The sequence below is a fragment of the Rattus norvegicus genome, chromosome 9 (assembly GCF_021556685.1).
Source record: "Rattus norvegicus strain SHRSP/BbbUtx chromosome 9, alternate assembly SHRSP_T2T, whole genome shotgun sequence".
Classification (NCBI taxonomy): Eukaryota; Metazoa; Chordata; class Mammalia; order Rodentia; family Muridae; genus Rattus; species Rattus norvegicus.
Genome location: NC_141542.1, coordinates 113,507,536 through 113,517,961, shown reverse-complemented (window position 1 = coordinate 113,517,961; position 10,426 = coordinate 113,507,536).

Below are 10,426 nucleotides of genomic sequence, written 5' to 3'. Positions count from 1 at the left end.
AGTGACGGACAGCTTCAAAACTTTTAACAAATGATAGAACAATATCAGCGAGACACAACAGCGAGAATCAACGGTACCACCAGCCCACAGGCTCTATCGCAGATCTGTGGAACATCACCTACGAACAGAAAAAAATGCATGCTGTTTATAACAACCCTGGGAGGCGGGGCAACACATCTTTCCTCAGCTCCACAGAACAAGCTTCAGCAAATACAAAAGGAAGTGGATGACGCAGATGATTTTCTCCAACTACAGCAAAATGAAGTTAGAAATTAGTGATGAGAAAAGTTGGGGAGAATTAAAAGACTTGGAAAGTTCTACTTAACCCAGGAGTCAAAAAAGAAGCCCCAGAGAAAAGTTTTGTTTTTATGTTTTGGACGATAAAGCACAGTAAACTATGGAGAACACAAGAAAATCGGTATTGCCTGGTAACTGTGGCGCTACACGCATGCATTAGAAAGGGAAATCTCCTCGCTGTGGTAGTGTATGTGTGTGCGAACAGCACTTAGAGGGCCCAAGCAGGAGGATTGAAAATTCGAGCTCTGCCTGAGATACGTAGTGGGAATCGTTTTTCCTTTGTAATCATTTTCTGTTACAGTATTAGAACCTCTTATTCTTCCCAACACACCCTCAAACCCTGCTCTGTTTAGTTATGAAGGTATACACGTGCCCACGCCTGGCCCGAAAAGCAAACTAGTTGGTGAGGACCAAACCAAAGCTCGTGTTTCCCATGGCTGTGAATTATTTGCACATGACCCGGTGTCATGGTATTGGATTACTTCATGAGCTACAGGGGACTAAATCTCAAGAAACGGCATGGACTCTGAAGTCATGCAGTTAGACTGTGTAGTCAGTCATGCGACCTCATCCCTATGACTTACACTACCTAACACTCTTCCTTTGTCCATCATGCAAATAGAATTGCGTCTATTTTTCTAGACTTTCTGTGTGCGTGGATAAATGCGGCCTATGTGCAATACATGCATGGAAAAGTAAAACCTCTTAAGAAAGGCACTCGTTAGCTGCAAAACCCAAGACTCACCAAGAGGACAAAGTATGGGGTCACTTACCACCGAAAGCCAGAGTACCTGCTGCGGTAATCTAAAGAGAGCTAACACAGCTGGGCTCTTCAATGGGAGGTGTATCTAATCTTCCTACATCAGAACGCATTTTATAGAAATTCAGCCTTGTCTGCCATGAGATATATGTCCATCCCTGTGAACGTTCAAACATGCCTATGTACATAAATGCATCTCTCTCTCTCTCTCTCTCTCTCTCTCTCTCTCTCTCTTTCACACACACACACACACACACACACACACACACACACACACACACACACACACACACACCTTATCCATTAGCATTAGTTTCTGCCAGGAAGGATAAGAAGACGTAACTTTATTGGAAACATTCGGATACTCAACATTTGAAATGCCAAAGCCCATCCCATCTCTGCCACCATTGGCTACAGACCTTGATCTTGTTCAACAATATCTTAGAGAGTTCAACTACATATATGTGGCTGAAGACTGTTTCATTTTACTGTCTGCACTTTAGAAGAGACAAATGATAACTAGGGTAAGACAAGCTCCCATAGGGGCAGGCAATACAATTTCACTAAAAAAAGAAAAGAGCTAAGTGAGTATTGGAGACAAGGGGACAATACTGGGAAAAGAGAAAAGACACAGAGAGTACATCCTGTAAGAAGCTGGCAAGGGCTTAACTCCACTCTTTCTTTTTACCATCTTCTACTGGACCAGGAAACACTCGTTTTGAAGAAGCTGTCAGTTTTAGATTTCATTTCTCCCTACATTATAATTAATTTTCTTGAATTACTCCTGAGTCTTCAGTGACTGCTTGTGCTCTGAGAAAGTGTGGAGTTTCTACATCACAGTCGGGCAGAGTCCACCCGAGCATCCTTAGTACAGAGGACAGATGAGAGTTTGAAGGGGTAGAAGTCTATGGCATAAGGGGCAGAGCATGGTGTAAGGAGTCACTTGCCACACTCAGACCTCAAGACTAGATGTGAAATGTACCTCCTTCCTTTGCAAACCCAGTAGAGGAAACAACAGGCTGACCCATGAGAGGCTGCCACAGAGGTGGTGATTAGCAAAACTCAGGCCATTAAATTACCCTTAATGAAAATAACTGCTGTCACTCTCTCTTCTTTCTCTGGGTGCTTTCCTTCAGTATGAACAGACTTTCAAAGTCAATGAATTGTCAGCTGCGTACCCACATAACTGAAGGAGATAATAAATCAACCTGCAGCCATTTCAACAGGATAACCCTTAGGAAGGTCATAGATACTTACTAACACTGTGCCTGCATTTTCATTCACGGTAACTGAACAAAGCCTCTGATATATAAGCCTTAAACTACGTCAAACCAAACTTAGGCACTTCCTTGTTTCTACTTTGCTTTATCAGCCTGGTGCATTAAGTTCTCTCCAAAATGATGTAAGAAAATGATGAAAGGATACATTTTAACTTATTTATGTCACGTGTGTGTGTGTCTGTGTGTGTGTGTGTGTGTGTGTGAGAGAGAGAGAGAGAGAGAGAGAGAGAGAGAGAGAGAGAGAGAGAGAAGGCTGCAGAGGCCAGGAAAGGTCAAACTCCCTGAAGCTGGTGTCACAGGTGATTGTGACATTGAACTCCTGACCTTTACGAAAGTAACCGGTGCCCTTAATTACTGAATCATCTCTTCAGCTCCACACCCAGAATAGATTTTCAAGATAAAATTTTCACAGAAGTTTCCACTTGCTATCATAAGGTCCACATAGCATGTAATTCCATCTTCCCAGCCACAAAGTGTTCTGCGTTTGTCAGTGCACAATTCACATTCAATAAATTCTTAATTCAAACTGTAATTGACTCAAAAGAACAATCATCGGAATTTTCCTATTTAAATTATGTACATATTTGTAAGGGTATGAGCTCAGGTGATTACCATGGCTTAGATATCTTTAATTCTAAGACATATTTGCATTTAAATGACGGTTCTATCCTGTCATTCAGTGGAAGACTTCTGGGGACGTACTGTCTGGATCCCAAGGTTCACTAACCTAATGCTTTCAGCTGTGTGCACAGTGGGCTTACTACAAAAATGAGCTCAGCTTCAGTTCTCTATGAAAACTGCTTTGAAGTGTTGTTGATAGATGTGAGCAAGGCTACACTGATATCCAGAGTACCAACTGTTCCTTTTCCCTCATTTCATGACTACCCAACTAGAAAAATTACCCGTACCTAGAGTTGTATAAAACAGATTTCAAGTAGAGAAAAAAAAATCCATCTTATCGCTTCTCTGGAAAAATATTTCTAGTAAGCAAAGCACTGTAATATTATGAACTGGCTTCTTTAGCATTAGGTGACATTGTGTGAGCCTCAGTAGCCAGAGAGTTCAGAACTCTTCAGGTTGGTCCTCTCCTGGGAAATACAGAACAAGCCCCAAATATTCCCAAGTAAAGACTGTCAGTTCCTTAACCTCTCCTTTCTTGTCCTTTGAACAAATGCTCAGTTCAAAAAAGCTCCTCTTTCCAGGGAGAGCCTCTTGGCATGACCCTTTTTCATAGCATCTTTCATCCAGGGCCTTTTAAGGAAGAAGGCTGCCACCACAAGTTAGCAAGTTTAAACAACAAGTCGTCACATCAAGAGCCATTACCAGGCAGTATGATGACCACACCTTCCTTATAAGGTGCCATGGTTTTGTACCAAAGCTTTATTACTTGGGAAAATTAGATGCATTCTACTGAGTCACTTGTACAAGTCATAAATCCCCTCTTTGGTTCACATACTGTTCAGTGACAACCATCTCAGAGATGCTGTTTTGAAACCTTTTCAGAGGCACGTGGAAAGCTTTGTTCCTCCGTGCTAAATCATCAAAGGGTCACAGAAGTCACAAATAGTGTGGTTCAGGTGGACCCTTGACTGTTGTGAGAGAGATGTTTCTTTTCTGCAGTATTCCTCTGACCTTTCCCTTCCTATAGACCCTGGACTTTCCTCATCCTCACATCTGGTAAGAAGTAAACCATAGCTCTGTGGCCTTTGTGCCTGGGTTCTTTGCACCCTCCAATCTCCTAGTCCTTCCCCCTGACCCGGCATACTTAGCACAAACCTGTCCAGCATTGAGAAATGTCGCAGCAGCTCCTAGGTCTTCTTGCGAGTGACTAAGCATTTCCTGTTGGCTCCCCGTCAGTACTTCTTTCCTGTTGAAGGAAGGAGAGAGGAAGTAGGGAAGGGAAGTTGGAAGGGAGGGAGGAAGAGTCTGTAATTGATTTGTGAAAAAAATCTGAGCTCTTGACATTTTTTATTAAGAAATTAAAATACAAAATAATGTATTTCGATTCAAGCATTTTCACTTATGTTTTGCTTACATCGATCTACTTTCCCCTCTCCTTCTGAACCTCCACACCTCCTGCCCCTTTTCTTCCACCCCACAGTAACCTCCTTCTGTTTTAGTTCCCACAAGTGATCCATCATGCTCCTTGCTCTCCATTAGATTTCTTCCCCCACCTTGCTGACCCATTTCCAGTTTATTGACCTATATTCGCACTCTGTCCGCACATGTACTCACACATATAAAACCGTAAGTTCCACATAGGGGAGAAGACATCTTTTCTTTTTGTTTATCTTTCTGATTTATTACTTGGACTCACATAATTTTGACCTTCACATATTTCCCCAAAGCGTCATGAATTCTCCTTCTGGGTGAATAAATTCTACTGTGCATATGAGCCACGATTTTTATTGGTTTATTGTTGGTTGGCATCTAGGGTTTCTCTATTTTCTTGGTGCTATGTACTGAAGTCACAGCTACGTCTTTCTATGATGTGCATGTCTGTGCACATGAAAAGACCGACAGACAGAGACAAAAGCAGAAAGAGAGATGAGACAGAGAAGCCCTTGTTACAGACTTACTGATGAGTGTGAAGAGAATGGTGATACCGAGTGTTGATGACCATTCTTGTTTCACACCAACCGGTTTTACCTGGATGGCCAATGGAATAAGTCAGGAAAGAACTGTATTTCTACAACTACCTATGTGAACTGCTTCCTGCCAAAGCCAGGCTGTGGGGTGGTAGCACACCACTTGCAAATGTGTTCCACAAAATTCAGTTGTCAGCTGTGTGCTATTTTTCTTTTATATCTCTTTTCTTTAAAATTTAAGAATCACTAATCACATTTCTCATATATATATATATATATATATATATATATATATATATATAATGCTGAGTATTTAAGTATGAACTCAAAGCTAAAGAGATGGTAGAAATTGCATGTTTGGTGTATGTTTTCCATGACCTTTCACATCTAAATACTTGGAATCCTCTGCTCCAGGCCTCTTTCCTCTCCAACTGTTTTCTTCTGAAGATTTTAACATCACTGTAAACAAACGTATTAAATTGTCCTTGGATAAACCAGAGTTTACCAGTAGTAATAACATGAGTGCATTCAAAACCAGACAAGAAGATAGATTACTTTATGTTTCTTGTTATTAGATCACTGAATGACTAACCATTTCTAAGAGTCTCTAATTGGGGCTACACAAATAGTGATAATTTCAATGCTAAAATAATTGGCAACAACCAAACTAGATAAGATGGATGAAGCAAAGAAGTGCAGGCTGACAGGAACCGGATGTAGATCTCTCCTGAGAGACACACCCAGAATACAGAAAATACATAGGCGAATGCCAGCAGCAAACCACTGAACTGAGAACGGGACCCCTGTTGAAGGAATCAGAGAAAGGACTGAAAGAGCTTGAAGGGCTTGAGACCCCATATGAACAACAATGCCAAGCAACCAGAGCTTCCAGGGACTAAGCCACTACCTAAAGACTATACATGGACTGACCCTGGGGCTCCAACTGCATAGGTAGCAATGAATAGCCTAGTAAGGGCACCAGTGGAAGGGGAAGCCAAGACTGAACCCCTGTGAACGGGATTGTTGGGGGGAAGGCGGTAATGGGGGGGAGGATGGGGAGGGGAACACCCATACAGAAGGGGAAGGGGGTTGGGGAATGTTGGCCTGGAAACCAGGAAAGGGAATAACAATTGAAATGTAAATAAGAAATACCCAAGTTAATAAAGATGGAGAAAAAATAATTGGCAACAAAAATATTTTATGTAAAATTTTCAACCAGGAACTCTGTGTACAGGCAGTGGTGTGCTTTTAGGACTATAGGAACAAAAGAAAGAAATACATTCTTGAAAATATTGGAGGTTATTTTTATTTAAATGATTTTGAATAAATATATAAGCAATAATTGAGAATCAAGATCTCTTATTAGTTCATATGAAATTTTACTGCCCACCATGCTTCAACACTTTGCTAACAATTTTACTTTGAGATATGCCATCTAAGTGCCAATGAGCAGATTTTTAGATGTTGAGTATTTTTTCTGATAAAAGAAAGAGCTCTTGCTCTCTTGCTCTTTCCTTCTTCCCCTCTTCCCCTCTTCTTCCCCTCTTCCCCTCTTCTTCCCCTCTTCCCCTCTTCCCCTCTTCTTCCCCTCTTCCCCTCTTCCCCTCTTCCCCTCTTCTTCCCCTCTTCTTCCCCTCTTCCCCTCTTCCCCTTTGTCCCTTCTCTCCCCATTTCCCTCCCCACTTCCCTCCATGTGCTCATGGCCAACCTTTACTCCTCTCCTCGTCTATTCTTCTTCTCTCATTAAAACTTTCCACATGGAAAAAAAAAAAGAAAGCAAATCATACACAGGTGCACATGCAAACACACACACACACACACACACACACACACACACACACACTCAAAAACTACTGCTGGTTGTAAGGACACAAAATTGGTTGCCAGCACATATATCAGGCTCATGACCAACTTCAGATCCAAGAAATCCAAAGCCATCTTCTAGCCTATGAAGAGATTTAGAATCATCAGTACATATAACACACACACACACACACACACACACACACACACACACACATACACACTTATTTTTTAAAAAAGACAGAGCTTACATACCTTTCAAGGAAGCTGTCAAACTCTTGTCCATTTTACACCTCAGGGGTGTAAACAGCTCTATGGTTTTGCTGTTGTTTTAACTTTTGAAACAGTATCATTAGCTTTATTTGTCACCATTCTAACCTTGGTGTTAGAATGATCCTCAGTTTCAATAATTTAAGTTTTCATCACTCTAACCTCTTTACAGGAGTTTACTTTTCCTGAGGAGCAGCCCTGCCACACAGTTTTTAAGCACATCTCTTTGATAAGATATAAAAAGAAATAAATACTTTGATTCCTTTTGTAATTGGATGTTTATTTTTTTTCTGATTGACACTCTTGAGAATTTGGGGGAAGATGACAGATTCTGGCAGCGGGTATTTCATATGTGGTGTATGATCTCCTCTGTCATAGGTATTTCATATGTGGTGTATGATCTCCTCTGTTATAGGAATTTCATATGTGGTGTATGATCTACTCTGTCACAGATATTTCATATGTGGTATATGATTTCCTCCATCATAGGAATTTCATATGTGGTATATGATCTCCTCCATCATAGGAATTTCATATGTGGTGTATGATCTCCTCCGTCATAGGTATTTCATATGTGGTGTATGATCTCCTCTGTCACAGGTATTTCATATGTGGTGTATGATCTCCTCCGTCATAGGTATTTCATATGTGGTATATGATTTCCTCCGTCATAGGTATTTCATATGTGGTATATGATCTCCTCCGTCATAGGTATTTCATATGTGGTGTATGATCTCCTCCGTCATAGGTATTTCATATGTGGTGTATGATCTCCTCTGTCACAGGTATTTCATATGTGGTGTATGATCTCCTCCGTCATAGGTATTTCATATGTGGTATATGATCTCCTCCAGTCATGACTTCTTTTTCTTAGCTGTGTCTTTTAAGAACAAAAGTCCTAAGTTTGAAGAAATCTAATTTAAATTTTAGAACCATTTTATTTCTAAACACAACATTTTTCCTGTGATCAGAACAAAGCCATACACATCTTGGGGCTGATGCGGAGTCCCCTTAGCTCTTTCCCAGCAGCGCTCAGCCCGCCATCCTTGCTAGCCCATCTCTGTTCCTTTCTGTCAGCTACTGATCCACAGAAACACTATCTACCAGGGACCCTCAGTGGCCTCACTGGGCTAAGATGCAGGTAGGTGATATTTTTACTATCCTTCTTGTTCTCCATTCCAGTGTCTTCAGAATTATTCTTAGCCCCACAGCAAGCAGGCTGCATGCAGAAGCTCCTCCCCCCACCTCCCTCCACTTCCTGGAGACTCCACCTCTCGGGGTAACTGGTCTCCCTAACTCTTCTCCACTGCCCCCTTATGCTTTCCTTCTAGACTATTTCCAGCCATTTCTGTCACCTGTAACAGGGACCCCACAGAGACCACACTTGCCTAGCTTCTAGAGTGAGTAACTGCTCAAAGAACAGAACACCCACTCAATCAAGACAAGGCTGGATATCTACAAGAAATACTGCAAACATCATTACTAAAGAAACATAGATCCCAGTACAGACAGACAAGTGTGAACAGCAGTGACCCCATGCCTCTTCCTTCTGAAGGCAGTATTCTAATTTTACCTTTCCTGGTATGATGTTACCAGAACACTGACGAGAGGGAGGTGGACAGTATGCTGAGCAAAATGGTGGTTAGTTGGTAAAATGTCAAGAAATACCCTAGATTTATCAAAACTTAACTTTTGTGACTTTCAAAACAGTAGTATGCCCATGCCCACATCTCATAGATGTAGTGAGAGGTTACAGCATTTCTCAAGCTTCTTTGACTAGTAGTAGCTTATTTTTTTATCTCTATATTATTATCATTACTCGGGAAGTTGAGAGAGCATCAGTGAACAATGTTACGTTTACTTAAATGTGGGAAGTTCTGTGGTGGGAGTGTTGAGGGTGGTGGAATGGATCCTCAAGGCACCGTTGGGGTTGCCCCGTGGGTTCTTTGAAGCCCGGACAGCTCCTCACCACAATCCCAGGTGTTATCCAGCCTTTGTCATCCAGATACAGCTTCATGCACTAGACTTCTTCACTCACTCACTGAAGGTCCAGCATGGCCAGGGTCTGAAGAAAGCACCCGGCTTCAGTGCTTATTTGAAGATTGTGGTCTTACAACAGAGTCCCCATGGTCTATGGATTCTGGGCTGAAGATCGGAAAACATCACTCAGCTGTTTGGGTTCAGAAATCCCCCACCACACACACACTTTTGATCCCTTCAGGGCCTGTCTAGCCTCGGGTGTGTATGGCAGGAAGGGTTAAAAGCAGAATGACTTCTGCCTGGTGCGCTTTGACATCCCCGAGAGTTTACTGCACAGAGTGTGAGCTGTGTGATTCAGAGCCCAGCTAGTTGCAAGCACGGGTAAGGGCATGGATAAAGTAGAAAACACTTACAGACTCCGGTAAGTGCGTTATATATGTTAAACGTACTTATATTTTACTTGAGTGTTTTCAATCCCTGGATGGAATCTGAATGCAAGCCCATAGCAAATTTTGTGCTCTTGGTCATAACATCCTCTGAAGCCCAGCCAGCAAGGAGGAAACTATCCCAGTGTGGTCTCGCTGTACTCTGCAACAAGGTCATACTATCCAGTTTGGCAGGTTACCCAAAGGCAATGGCTATAACCTGTACTGTTTGGGGGGGGGTCTTTGGAGCTCTTTCTGGCCAATAAATCCTAGAGCGTTATCCTAGGAGGCTTATTGTTTACTTACCCCTGGCTTCTGGCATCACCAATTCCACGCACAGCATCCTGCTCCAAGTATCTTTTTTTTTATGTTTTATAATCAAGTATTGGATTTCCATGTGGCTTCTTTGCACATGCTTAATTTCCATCAACCCCCTCATGTCCCCCATCTCCTCTATGGTCTCTGCATCCTCCACTTTTAAGCCTTGTGACCCCCTAGTAATCCCTTCTCTGTCTTCAAAGCACATGTGTCCTTCTGTCTCCACCCCACTAAGTCCTCTGCTCCCCTCCAACACTACTTTCTTGTTTCTAATCTCTACGGACTTTCCAACCGAAACAAACGAATCTGAAAATTCAAAACCGCGATCCACATGCGACAGAGAAGACACGGCATTTTTCTTGGCGCCTGGGTGACCTCAGCCAATATAAACTCTTCCGGTTCCATTCACTCTTGCAGATGTCATTTTCTTGACAGCTGAGTAAAATTCCAACTCTCTATATGAGCTTTATTTTCCTTATGTAGTCATCTGTCGATTGACACCGAGGCTGATTCTATTCCCTAGCTATTGTGAATAGAACAGTAATGAACAGAGGCGAGCAAGTGTCTCTCTCAGAGGAAATAGAATCCTCTGGGTTTGCATCCACCAGTGGCATAGCTGTGTGCTGTGGTCATTCCATCTCGAGTTTGACTTTTTTTTTTTTTGAGAAAACTGTAGGCTGATTTCCAAAGTGTTTAGACTACTTT